This window comes from Pongo abelii, chromosome 17 (genome assembly GCF_028885655.2).
Source record: "Pongo abelii isolate AG06213 chromosome 17, NHGRI_mPonAbe1-v2.0_pri, whole genome shotgun sequence".
Taxonomy (NCBI): Eukaryota; Metazoa; Chordata; class Mammalia; order Primates; family Hominidae; genus Pongo; species Pongo abelii.
This window is the reverse complement of record NC_072002.2, coordinates 48,880,671-48,895,024: the sequence shown is the minus strand read 5'-3', so window position 1 is coordinate 48,895,024 and position 14,354 is coordinate 48,880,671. Positions and strand designations below refer to the sequence as shown.

Below are 14,354 nucleotides of genomic sequence, written 5' to 3'. Positions count from 1 at the left end.
CAGCTCTACTTTTCCAAAAACATGTGGGTGTGTGAAGTTCCTGGATGGCCCCAGCAATGCCTCCTGCAGGGTGTGGCCCAGACCACTGCTCACTGTGACTCTAAGAAGGACAAACACTTCTGGGGCATCATTGGGCTAAAGTCCACAACCCACTTCCACTCCTCTGTGCGTATCCTGGAGGCCAGCAGCACTGTGACAAGGCCAAGGCTGTGGAATCCCCCGTATGGACCTGGAGGCACTGGAGAAACTCGACAAGAACAAGAGGCTGGCCAAGAGGTATGGTACCATTTGGCCTTGGAGTCTCAGATCAAGCAGATCCCACGGATCCTTGGCCCAGGCCTAAATAAGGCTGGCAAGTTCCCTTCCCTGCTGACACACAACGGGAATATGTTGGCCAAAGTTGATGAGGTGGGAGCCCACAATCAAGCTCCAGATGAAAAGGGGGCTATGTCTGGCCATGGCCATTGGCCCCCTAAAGATGGCATATGATGAGCTTGTATGTAACATCCACTTCACTGTCAGCTTCCTGGTGTCGCTGCTCTAGAAGAACTGGCAGAATGTCCATACTTTAAACAGGAAGAGCACCATGGGCCAGCCCCAGTGCTTGTGTGAAAGCACATTCTAATACATTTCAGTTCCACACGCACACAAATGAGCGAAGAACCTGCTCGTATATGTAGAATCTAAAAGAGTGGAACTCGAGAGTGCAGAGTGTAATGGTGGTTAGTTATTAGGGACTGGATGGGCAGGGTTTGGGCAGATGTTGGTCAAAGGATATGGAATTTTAGCTAGGCAGGAGGAATAAGTTCAAAAGATTCAGTGTACAACATGGTGGCTGTAGTTATTAACAATGTATGATATTTTGAAAATCACAAAAATAGATTTTAAGTGTTCTCACCACAAAAAACGATACCTACATGAGGTAATGCATAGGTTAATTACCTCGACTGAGCCATTCCACAACATATACATATTGCAACGCATCATGTTGTACATGATAAATGTATACAATTTTAATTTTTCAATTAGAAGAATAAAAAAGAGCCTACCCTTTATCCAGTCCTTTACCCAGTCTCATGTCAATTAATGGTTATAGCATATAGAGTATGACAACATGTAGCCATGTGTAAACAAAATGAGGTAACACGTGCCTATTGAGACTAATGCATGTTCTTCATAAGTTCCTTAGGAGAGATCTTAAAATGGGATTTTAGGCATTTGGATATATTGGTGGTACGAGTGGCAGGAGAGGAGGGAAGCAGGAGAGGCTGTAAAGTTTTGAGAGGCATTTTTGTTCCTAATATTTATTTAGGGCCCTAAAGTTGTGTTACGTGTGTAGCTCTCCGCTTTTCCCAGCAGACCTTTCTCATACAAAACTGGCTACTTAGCACAGACTTTTAAACACAGAGGAATAAAGGAATAAAGGAAAGCAGAAACACAGAAGCTAAACAGGAGTTGCCAGGTGCAAAGTTAATTGTATATGTGACATGGGAGCAGAGCAAAAGGGAAGGAACCCATGTTTACTGAGCACCTACTGTGTGCAAAGAAACCTTCTATATGTTATTGTACTTCATCCTTTTAAATCATGTGATTTAGAAATCATTATTTCTATTTTATGGATTAAGAAATGGGATGTCAGAGAGATTAAGTGACTTGCCCTGGGCTCAGGATTAATAAGTGAAAATACATAAATTTGATCTTATAGCTGTGTGATTCTTAAACCTTACATTCTTTCTACTATTTTCAGGAATAAAGAGGCCACTTTCCCAAAGCAGATGAACCACCTAGCTGTATTTCCTTGAATCTCAAAGACTTGGTTCTGTTCCACTGCAAGGTAAATACAGCAAGTGTGGCAGTTAGATGGAAGTGGGGAAGAACCTCTTAGCCACCTAATAGTAGAACTGGTGAGCCTATACCTAGATTAGACTCTGCAAAAGTCAAGAGGAAAGGGGAACCTGATGGGAAGGCTGGGGAGACATAATATGGTTTATTTCATAAACTCACTTGAGTCTCTAAGAGTACGGGGTGCTAGAAGCCCTGAACTCACATTCTGCCTCCGCTGTGCCTTACAGTGAGTTACTTAATCTCTATAAATGTATTTCTTTATCTGCAAAAAGATGATAATAATATTGGCCTCACCCAGTAGCTGTGGTGAATACTAAATTAGCTACTATATGTAAAACACTTAGGAAAATTGGTTAGCACATAGCAAGCTCAATTAGAGTAACTATCATCATTATCATGGTTGACAGAAAATATATGAATCAGAGTATTTTCATTTAATACACATTTTCTACAACAGTGGAAAGCCTGAGAAAGGTAAGAAAAACAGCAGATTTGAATTACTTAGGGATAACAATGATTGGGCCCAGTCAGACCGGGCCTGAATCAGAATCTCTAGGGCTGGGTTCTGAGCATCTGTTTATCTAAATCTGTTTATCCCAGATTCTGATGTGCAGCCAGGGTAGAGAACTTTTACCATTCTACTCACATTTTTGTGTTTTTCTTCCCCAGTCTCTCTTGATTTTTTACATATATATTATGCATTAAGATACCTGACTGAATTTTGATATGATGTCAGGGGCTTGCACAAATGCATTTTATTTCACATGAGGTTGGTGACCCTGGACATTAGCAACGAGCTTTTATAATACAAAGAAAAATGAATGCTGTGTTGCCAAAATTAATGGAAGAAAATCTGATATGAAACTTAATTGCTTCTTGATACCTGTTCTATTTAATTTGTATGGTGAATGTGTGTGTGGCCCAGGTAGTACCTACTTTTTGGAATGGGGTAGGTTGAAAAAGCATCAGCTGTGCTAGAAAACTTACAAAGGCAGAATGGCACTGAGCAGGACCCTTTGCAGAGAGTTAGAGACTAGGCATGATGTAATCCATTTCATTAATTTAAATTAAACAGGATAAAACTCTTGCTAACATCAAAGCAGCCACCAATTAAGAGCACCTCAAATCACAGGGCCAGTGCATGACTATTCAAGATTTTCTTTCTTTTTTTTTTGTCAAGATGGAGTCTCTCTATGTTGCTCGGGCTGGTCTCAAACTCCTGGACTCTCAAGCCATCCTCCTGCTTCAGCCTCCCAAAGTGCTGGGATTACAGGGGTGAGCCACCACACCCAGTCTGTTCAGGATATTTCATCTGAGTTTAGGGTGCGCCATTCATAAACTGAGTCAAGTCTCTTTTCCTGGGTGAGAACACCTGTAAGCACACAGTATGAGAGTTGGCAAAATGGAAGACTATCTACCATGTTTCTGATAGTGGTTTTCAGCCCTGGAAACATTTTAGAAATACTGATGAGACTTAAAGTTAAATATGGAGGCCTGTGCCTCTTACTCAGAACTTTTCATATAACTGATCTTAAGTGGGGTACAGACTTGGGTGCTTTTGCTCTGTAGTTAGAGTTGAGAACTGCTGATGTATCAGAAAGAACATAAACTTTGTAGCCAGTCAATATAGGCTTGAATTTTTTGCTGTTCTGTTGGTTTGATGTGAGGAACTTAACCGAACCTCAGTGTCCTTATCTGTGAAAAGAATGTAACACTATACCTTACAAGGCTACTATGGAGACAAGTGGCAATGAATGCAAAGCACTTAGTACTGTGCCTGATACATGGTAAATACTCGGAGGTGCTTACAAAGTGCCTCATAGCTTTCTTTTCAGTACTTCTTTCTCCTCTTTAGGTATCCTTCACTCCTCCCCTGGAGCCCACTCATAGCTTCCAACCTGGTATCCCCATGTAGCTCTGCCTTACATAGAGGTACCCAACATTTTTAAACTTCCTAAACAACTTCCCCACTTTAACTGCATCTAGTGCAAGGATTTGTGACCTCTGGAATCACCCGCAGGTCTTTAAAAACTGCTGATGTCTGATCCTACCACCAGTATTTTGCGATTTATAACCGTCGTTGCTAGTATAATTTCTCCAGATACAGCAATGCAAATCTGTGAAAATTCTTCAGAATGTGGTTTTTAAAAAATCTTTGGAATAAAAGTGAAATATTCAGGGACAAGGAAAAATATACAGTAAACATTTGGTAAGTCACACTTCCATTATTTCTGTAGTAAGCATTTACTGAGCTCTTAATTTGTGCTAGATGTTAGGTATAAAAAAGTAATTAAGACTCTGTCCCTGCTTTCAAAGAGTTCACAATGTAGTAAAACTGATAGAAAATAAATGAAACTTATTACCTCATAGGTATAAAAAAGTAATTAAGACTCTGTCGCTGCTTTCAAAGAGTTCACAATGTAGTAAAACTGATGGAAAATAAATGCAACTTATTACCTCATTTATCCATCACCTTTATTGAGTGCCTACAATGCACCTGGGGACATTTTAGGTGTTGGAGATACAGGTGTGAACGAAAAAACTCCCCAAACGACTATACTCAGTGGCTTAGATTTTGGTGGGGGGAATTAAAGAAAGATGTTTTTATGACAGAAGTAAACACAGGGTAGTTTGGCAATTTAGTTCAAAAAGGCAAACTCCCACCTAGGGAAAAGTTTACAGGAAGGTCTCCTGGAGAGAAGACAGGACAACTGATTTTTGAAGAACAAGGAGTTAGCCTGGCAGCTAATGGAATGTATGTGTCATATGGTTAATTTTATGTACCAACTTGGCTGGCCATGGGTCAAACATTAGTCTGAATGTTTCTGTGATATTTTGTGTGTGTGTGTGTGTGTGTGTGTGTGTGTATGAAATTAACATTTAAATCAGTAGCCTTTGTGTAAAGCAGACTGGCCTCCATAATGTGAGTGGGCCTCATCCCATCAGCTAAAGGCCTTAATAGAACAAAGATTGACTTCCCCCAACCAAGAAGGAATTCAGCAGGAGACAGCCTTCAGATGTGCACTGCAATATCCACTTTTTCTGAGTCTCCAGACTGCTGTCCCACTCTGCAGATTTTTGACTTGTCAACCTCCATAATCACATGAGCCAATTTCTTAAAATAAATCATTCTATATATGCACATCCTATTGGCTCTGTTTCTCTGTAGAATCTTGACTAATGCAGTATGCATTTGAGTTAGATGAATCCTTTCTGGTTCTTCTCAAGACTCAGTCCCACCCCTTGCTTTTTTTTTTCTCACTATTACCAAGAAATAGATGTCATCCAACATGATCTCTTTCAACTCTGTTTCCATTCACCTCAAAGGTTCCCCTTATCTTTATTGGTTCACTCCTCCTTTTTTCTGTTTAAGAGGAAAAGTACTCCCTTTCCTTCCTAAGGCTAATCTTTCACCTGTGCTTCAGGTCCTTCTCAGACATTCTGTTGGGAGTTTGGTCTAATAATGATCTCCTCTGTCACATCTGCAACCTCTCCTCCTCTCCTTTCCCTTACGATTCACTCAAGCCTTCTCCTGTACACACATTTCTACACACATAAATGTCTAGGTGTGTACATTCGTGAACATGACTCAGTCTCTAGATGGGCTGAATCCAATGAGCTCAGATCCTGCCAGGCCATTTCACAAGAGGTAGGGGCACAATTTACTTGACTTTGCATTTCTGGCCTCCTGTTAAGGGTCAAAGTTTTGTGCTAGAAATGTCATGGATTCAGCATAGTAACATGGGTTTCCTCAGATGTTCAAGAGTCTTGATTGACAGTCATGAATATATTTGATTAGTTAATTATCACTTAGTAAATGAGAAACGGGCCAGGTGTGGTGGCTCATGTCTGTAATCCCAGCACTTTGGGAGACCAAGGCAGGCAGATCACCTGAGGTTGAGGCCAGCCTGGCCAACATAGTGAAACCCCATCTCTACTATAAATACAAAAATTAGCTAGGCATGGTGGTACGTGCCTGTACTCCCAGCTACTCAGGAGGCTGAGTCAGGAGAATCACTTGAACCTGGGAGGCGGAGGCTGCAATGAGCCAAGATCGTGCCACTGCACTCCGGCCTGGGTGACAGAGAGAAACTCTGCCTCAAAAAAATTAAATAAATGAAAATAAAAAAAGTATAAATGCTTTAGGGATAAACTTTCAAAAGGAGTAATAATAAATTGAGACTTTTATGATTATGCATGGGGAAACTGTAGGAAAGTAAAAGGACAAAAGAGAAGGAGGATAGAGGTTAGGAAATCTGGAGATAAAATGAAGATGAGTGGCAGATGGGAAACTGTAGGGAATGAGATAAACCCTGAACAGAAGCGCCAGGAACTCACGTTACCTAAGATCTTATCTTTTTCTTTATGAAATAACATGATTTACAACCAAAAGCCAGTAAAAATCTCTCTCAAATTTTTAATGCCAGAATGCCTTGACAAAGTATATCACTGCACAAACACACACATATACACGGTGGTGTAGAGTGGTTTGAGGCTACATTGTGCTGAGTTATTGGCAGAATAAAATGGCTTGACTTATCATAGATAAACTATGAAATCCCATATTTCATTTTTTTCTTGGCCTTATTTTTATAAAATTACCCTTCATCTAGTGTGAACAACAAACACTCAGATTCATACTGAATATGTCTCATTTCCCAATCTATTGCTCAGAGTATTCCTATTTCTATAGAAACAATATTCATTTTTTTTCTAAAATTTCAAAGAGCATTCTCTCCATAAAGCAATATTCATGTAAGAAAACTGCATAATTGCAACATGCAGGAAAATAACATATAATTGTATTTTTAAAAACCCTGCAGAATAACGAACTTGATAGTGACATTAAAAGTAGGGCAAGGATAAAAGCTTTACAGAGACCAAAATTTTCTCTCGAGTGAAAGGCTTTATTAAATTCTAATTAGTTACATATATGTGTTTTGTGAATATAAAAGAGTAGAAAATATACACTATTGAATTTTTCTAAGATGTGCTCAAGTCTTGGAGTTATTTCTTAATTGAATTTGATGTCAAAATAGCAGTTAGGTAAAATTTTTTTTTTTTAAGATCTATAACATTGCATGGTTTAACCCTAAGACAAAAGCTGTTGACCTGTTGATTGATGTTAGTTCCAAGTTTATAGGTTATCAGTTATTATAAGTGACATAAAATTATATAATCAGATTTTGTATATGCTTCAACTTAAAAATTTCTCATCAATCTGTATACTTTTAAATTCTGATTTATTAAGTCTAACACAAAGTATTTATAAAACAAAATTTAAATGACTTCCTTCATAATGTCATTTAAATTCTTAAATTCCCAATCTAAAAATATCATAACAGCCAAAAAGTTGATTTTTAAATGACATCATTTATTTCACCTAATTTTAAAGCTCAACTTTTTAAGGTAACAAATAGTAAATCCACTTTAAGTTTTTAAAATAAACATACTTACCATAATCTCAGTTCATAAAGCTGAGAAAAGGATTAAAAACTTATTAATGATTGTTAACAATTAAAATAAAGACATCTAAAATGCCCAAATTTACCATCCTTAAATTAAAAAAATGTTAGTTGACGCAAGCACGCTTGAACATAGTTACCATTGTGACTAATTCAAAAATTTTGTGGGGGAATATCAAGTGGTCAAAAGAAACCTCAGGGTTCAACCATTCCTTAACATGGAACTGAAAAGGCAAAATTGATGGTATATTGATGACACACCATGGAATGATTTATTCAGTGTCTTTCCAACAGTTGAGATTACAGCGATCCGGGTATTTCAGTTATTAACCTTAAAAAACCTAAATGCACTTAACAACAGATGTCATTGCAGAGAAAAAAGGTGATGATGGCTTCAAAGTATAATGCAGTTTTAAATCTCTATGGTGTATAAACATTAAGGCTCCTTTTATTCCCAAGATCTTTCACACTACTGATCAGGAAGGTCTCTGATCTACTTTATGTAGGCCTGACTGATGTTTCATAGTGGATTCAGTAGGATCTCTGGAGAACATGCTTTTACATGGAAGATCAGAGTTAGAATTACAGTTTGGAAACTGGATTCTCCCACTGTGAATATAATAAGATGTCCTGCAACGAGAAGAGAGGTTACAGGTAGACAACTCCAGCACAGCAGCTCTAACAATCTGGGGCAACTTGCACAGTCTGTCTCATATTTCAAAAGAGACAGGTCACAGACATGTGTCCTCACACAGAATTTTTAAAGAACTTTCTCTGAAACATGTGCACTGGGTGTTATGAAGGGAAGGCCATGTATTGGTTTAATTTCTTTGTCCATTAGGAAAAAAATTCTAGATGTTTGTCAAACTTTCTACCATTTTTAATCCATGAAAAATTGGACTTTTAACTTCTGAAACTGTGTGTATCAAAGTTCCCAAATGCAGGCTTTATACTACTTAATCAGCTTAACCTAATCTGACATCTTTCTTTCTTTTCTTTTTTTTTTAAGATTAATTTCTCTCTTCTCTCCTATGCCACCCTTCTCTGCTGGCTTCCCTACTGTTTTTCCAGAAACTCCTTCTCAGCCTCATCTTCAGAGTTTCTCAAGGATGGACATTACTTTACTTGGTCATTGCTTTACTCTTTTCGCTTCTCACACAGCTTGCATTGGTAATCTTGTCCATTCTTCTGTCCAACCCAGGACTTTCTCCTGATTACTAGACTTACGTCCACCTGCTAGTGGCCATTTTCATTGAGTGTATTTCATTAATATTCCCACAGTCACTGAGTGCTTGCTATTTGCCAGGCATTATGGTGTCAATGGGAAAGACTTGCACATCTCACATTGTCTATGCCTAAGAGACCTCACTATGTGTTTTCCCTCTCTCCTCAAACCCGGTCTGCAATGGAGGTGTCACCTACTCTAGGTAGCTGTAGCAGGTTGAATGCTGGTCTCCAAAAGATAAGTCCATCCAATACCTGTGGATATTACACTATTTGGGAAAAGAGTCTTTATAGACATAATTAAGTTAGATCTTGGGATGAAATCATCCTGCATTAAGGTGGGCACTAAATCCAAGGATACAGGTTCTTAATAAGAGAGACAGAAGAGAAGACAGAGAGACACAGAGAAGAAAGTCATGTAGAGGAAGGCAGAGATTGGAATTATTTTGCCACAAGCCAAGGAATGCTCTGGGCCATCAGAAGCTAGAAGAGGCAAGGGAGGAACCACCCACTTAGCCTGCAGAGGAAGGCGTGGCCTTGCTGGGGCTCTGATTTTGGACTTCCAGTCTCCTGACCGTGGCAAAATAAATGTCTGTTTTTTCAAGCCATCAAGTTTCTGTTAATTTGTTACAGCAGCCCTAGGAAGCCAATACGGTACCCTTTCTAAATTTCCCCCAGCCCAAGGGCCCAGTTTTCTCCTTAAGCAGATTCTTAACGGTCTGTTTATTATTCCTCTTCCCTGTTAAAACTATCACTCTTTGAAAGCAAGACTCCCAATTTCTTCTCTATTTTTGATAACTGATACTTGGCACATAATAGAAGTGCTGAAAGAATGAAACAGGGATTTGTTTGTATGTTTGTTTTACTGGTTAGAGAAATAGCATAAATCTACATATAATAAAGGCAGATCTCTCAAGTCATTTAAATTATTTTAGCACAGTTGTCTTCTTATTAAATGTTTCTTTTCATTTGTATGAGTTTTAAAAATGCCTACTTATATATTACAATATAGACGCTTTGCTAAGCTGTTTGGGAACAAATAGCAAAGTCACTCAGAACTATTACTATAAGGTACAGTGCATGCAAATTAATTTTATTAAGGCAGGATTCCTAAATATATCACTCATAATTACATATGTTTTATTTTTAAGACATAAAAGCTTTGCTTGGTAAATCTCCCTTCTTTATCTTAAGTCTATAGCAGGCAGCCACACACATGCATGCACTCACACCCACACTCCAATTAACCCTGTCTGTGGAGGGTCAGTGCATTCATGACACAACTAAAACAGCAACAGAAGGAGGCACAGATACACTTAATAGTATTACCTATTTGCATATAAAATAGTCAAATAGTCTAATTAAAAGGCTTGGTATGTATTTGAACAAATGAGTATAAAGCAGCTTAAGAAGCATAATACACCTCAACTTAAAATTTTATTGAAAGACAGATGAATGGGAGATAATAAGCATAATTTCTAACTAAAAATACACAAATGCTTTATTTCTCCACAATGAAAAGGGCTTTGTATTTAATATGCTCCCAGCAGAGTTTCTTTTTCCCCAACAATAAATAAGACTATGACTTTCCCAGCTGAACCTAGACTCTTCAAAGATCCTTCAAAAGTGTGGGGGCCAGGCGCCGTGGTTCACGCCTGTAATCCCAGCACTTTGGGAGGCAGAGGCGGGCGGATCACTTGAGGTCAGGAATTCGAGACCAGCCTGGCCAAGATGGCGAAACCCTGTCTCTACTAAAAATACAAAAAGTAGCTGGACGTAGTGGCGCATGCCTGTAATCCCAGCTACTCGGGAGGCTGAGGCAGGAGAATCACTTTAACCCAGAAGGCGAAAGTTTCAGTGAGCCAAGATCATGCCACTGCACTCCAGCCTAGGTGATAGAGTGAGACTCCATCTCAAAAAAAAAAAAAAAGAAAGTATGGACATGTTGGTCAAAGGGCACAAACTTGCAGTTATATGATAAAAGCCTTCTGGAGACCTAATGTACAGCATATGACTATAGTTAATAATAATGTAGTGTATACTTGAAACTTGCTGAGAGAGTAGATCTCAACCATCCTCACTACACACACACACACACACACACACACAAAAGCAACTGTGTGAGGTGATGGAGATGAAGAAGTGTAAGGATAGAATGAACTGGAATTATTACAACAAACTTTTCTTAGTTGGGGGTTCTTGCAGAAACATAACCATAATTTATATTTGAAAAACAGGGGAATTTCTCCCCTGCCCCACATTTTCTGAATGTAGTTTAGTGTCTCTAAATTTTGGTGGATTTAAGGCAACTTCAGTGGAGAGTAATATCACTTTGTACACCTTGAATAATACAATTTTAATTTGTCAGTTATAATTCAATGAAACTTAAAACCAACAAACAAATGTGTGGGGTGGATGTAGCAGAAGAGGAAGGAGGAACTGATGAGGTGGGAAGGATGAGAGCATATTTCTTTACAAAGCACACTTTAATGAGAAGGTCTTTATAGACTAAGAGCAAGGCAAACAATACTCTTAAAATATAAAACCTACAAAGACCTCTGTTAGTTTCACCAGGCTTCCATAACAATTAAGCAAAAACTGGTTGGCTTAAAACAACAGAAATTTATTCCATAACAGTTTAGGCGGTCAGAAATCCAAAATCAAGATGTCAGCAGGGTTGGTTCCTTCTGAAAGCCCTGGAGGAGAAACTGTTCATGTCTCTCTCCTAGCGAAGGTGGGTGGCAGCAATCCTTGATATTCCTTGGCTTGTGGCAGCCTAACTCCAATGTCTGCCTTCATCTTCACACAACCTTCTTCCATGTGCGCCTCTGGAAATGACCTTCCCAGTAGGGAACTAGGGATTGAATTTAGGGCCCACTCTAACCCAGTAGGACCTCATCCTAACTGTTATACCTGCAAAAACCCTCTTTCTAGATAAGGTCACATTGGGTAGTTCCACATGAAACTGCCACTGGGAACATTTTGGAGGAAGCTAGTCAATCCAGTACAAGCTCTCAGTCTTTGAAGTTCTCAAATTCACACCGTAACTCATTAGGTAAATTCTCCACGGTCAAAAGTTTTCAGGGACAACATTTTAAATTTGCAATTTGTCCAAAGGTACAGTACCTCATTACATCATTTTCCCCCGCATTTAAACAATAAATTTGGAGAAGATCTTTAAGGATAGCATAGAATTATCTGTGCACTCTCTAATGGGTGATTAACGTGATTGTCATGATAACTACTCCCTAAATCAGTAGTCCTCTAACTTTAGTGTTCTTCACAATCACCAGGAGGCTTGTTAAAATACAGATTTGCTGGGCCTCACCCTCAGAGTTAGACATCTGTGTATCTAACAAGCCCCTGGTGATGCTGATGTGGATGCCCTGGGGATCACACTTTGAGTACTGCCCTAAGTGATCATCAGGTAAGAGTCCCTATTACTTGCAGGGAGAAAAATCTATTCCCTCATTATCAAGTTCCCTTCTGCCAATGTTATGAATGGCAGAGAAAAGTAGAATGCTGCATGGTAAAGAAAGAAAAGGAAGGAGATGTCACTTCCGGTGGCATCATATCTCTATTATTAACTTCTGACTGAGGACGAAGTCTAAGAATAGAACAAAGTGGAATGATTACACCAACCTTTTCCTAGTTCAAGGTTCCTGCAGAACTACAGTTCATACTCAAATAACGGGAAGTTCTTTATCCCCCATATTTTGTGTGTCTCTAAATTTTGGTGGATTTAAAGCAACTTCAATGGAGACTAATAAATGTGGTGAAACTAGGGGCAGGGTTCCTTTTTTTAAATTTATTTTAAAATTTTAAAATTTATTTAAAGATGTATGTGTGTGTATTTATGTGTATGTATTCTTTTAAAGAAGCTTTTTAGTTAGCTTGATTGTTGTTTTACGGTTTTATTATAAGAAACAGTTTTTGAATACATAAATGTCCTTTGACAGTAAAGCAACAGTTAATGGCTCCAAACTTGTTTTACAGAAAACACCACATAACTTTACCACAGTCTCTAGTATATGGAAAAAAAGGAAATGATTTTAATACTCTTAAATACAAATAAAGATAACTTGGAGAGTGGGAAGAAAAAAATGCAATCATTTAACTGGATTAAAATGTATTCTCTAATAATTGTCATGGTACAACATTCTCACTTTCCCTCGGCACAAGTATAAGTAGATAAAAGTAGTTTCAAAAATGAAATTTATTACTAAATCAATAAAAATCACAATATTCAATAAAATTGTCAATAAATGAAGGATTATGCCAAGATGTTGCTATAGCATCCATTTGTAACCTTTTTCTCTAACATAGTAAGCACATGCAGCAAAATGTTAATACTTTTTCTATAAATTATGAGGTATGATAAAAATTGATTATTTCCTATACTGTTCAATCACTGATTTGTAAAGAAGACAAGCAAATAATGCCATTAAATAGCATTATTTCACTATTATTGAAATAATAATGAGCCACCATGCCCAACCTGTTATTCATTATTATTGAAATAATGCTATTTCAATAGCATTGTAAGAAAGCCACTATTTTTTTTCAACTCAACTATGATGTTGAGAAGGCAGCAAATATCAAATATATAACTTAGAAGAGTTAAACAAGTTATTTTACCAGTACTTCGAAATTCTAAGAGTATAATCTTTCACTACAGCATGTGTTTTAAAACACATGCAAAAATATCCTGAGAGAGTAGTGATTTCAGTACTGAGAAGTTCTGTAAAGTTCTTAAGGCTCCCAATAATAGTATTATAAATTTCATCTCGATCCTTTTTTAAAATGTTAGGAAGATGGAGTATTTTTAGGGGAACCTATTTTATCTTTGAAAGAAAGTGATGCTAAAATCTGTTGTCACAGTCATGTTTGTTGTAGTATATATTTGTAAAGTTGTTACCGCATCTTAAAAAAATAGGACTTTTTTTCTTTTCTGGTAAAGCTATCCTCTTCATTATCAAATGACATCTCATAACGATCACACTTATTGTGCAGATTGTAATTAACATTCAATTTAAATAGATCAAAAATGAAAATATAGAACTTAATATGTTAAACCAAATAATTTCAGATTCTTTTGATTCAATGTCAATGTTTAATGGAAAGAAATCAATAAATGTTATTCAAATTTTATTTTTTGAGACAGGGTCTCCCTCTGTCACCCAGGCTGGAGTGCAGTGGCATGATCTCGGCTCACTGCAACCTCCATATCTTGGGCTCAAGCGATTTTCATGCCTCAACCTCTCAAGTAGCTGAGACTACTAGGCACACGCCACAATGCCTGGCTAATTGTGTGTGTGTGCGTGTGTGTATTTTTTGTAGAGATGGGGTTTCACTATGTTGCCCAGGCTGGTCTCCAATTCCTGAGCTCAAGCTATCCATCCTCCTCAGCCTCCCAAAGTGCTGGGATTACAGGAGTGAGCCATAGCACCCAGCCTCTTATTCAAATTTTAAATTGCTATAGATTCTCTATAACTACCATGAAAAACTAAGATGCATCATATGTTCAGAATATTTAGTGGAAACAAAACTCATCTCAATGAACATCAAAATAATTGAGTAAACTATGTGTAGGCTTATTTCAATTACTTATGATAACACTGGAGTGCATTTACTTTAAAAGGCATTCTAAGTTATAAGTATCTTTATGAACTTAGAATTTATAACTTTCTCATTACCTACTTATTTGGTTAAATAATATATTTGTTTTGAAATTGTGTCATTCAAATTATTCAACAAATATTTGTAGCACCCAGCTATGTTCCTGGCATTATGGTACATATTGTGAATATAAGGAAAATG

General features: G+C 37.7%; 1 protein-coding gene and 1 pseudogene across 7 annotated transcripts in view; one reads left to right on the top strand and one right to left on the bottom strand.

Annotated features, from left to right (window-relative positions):
• The window catches only part of DTNA (dystrobrevin alpha), a 396,061-nt gene that overhangs the window by 318,114 nt on the left and 63,593 nt on the right, over nucleotides 1–14,354 (bottom strand). The gene's annotated exons all lie outside the window — the stretch shown is intronic.
• Nucleotides 22–625, top strand: LOC100435602 (large ribosomal subunit protein uL1-like; annotated as a pseudogene).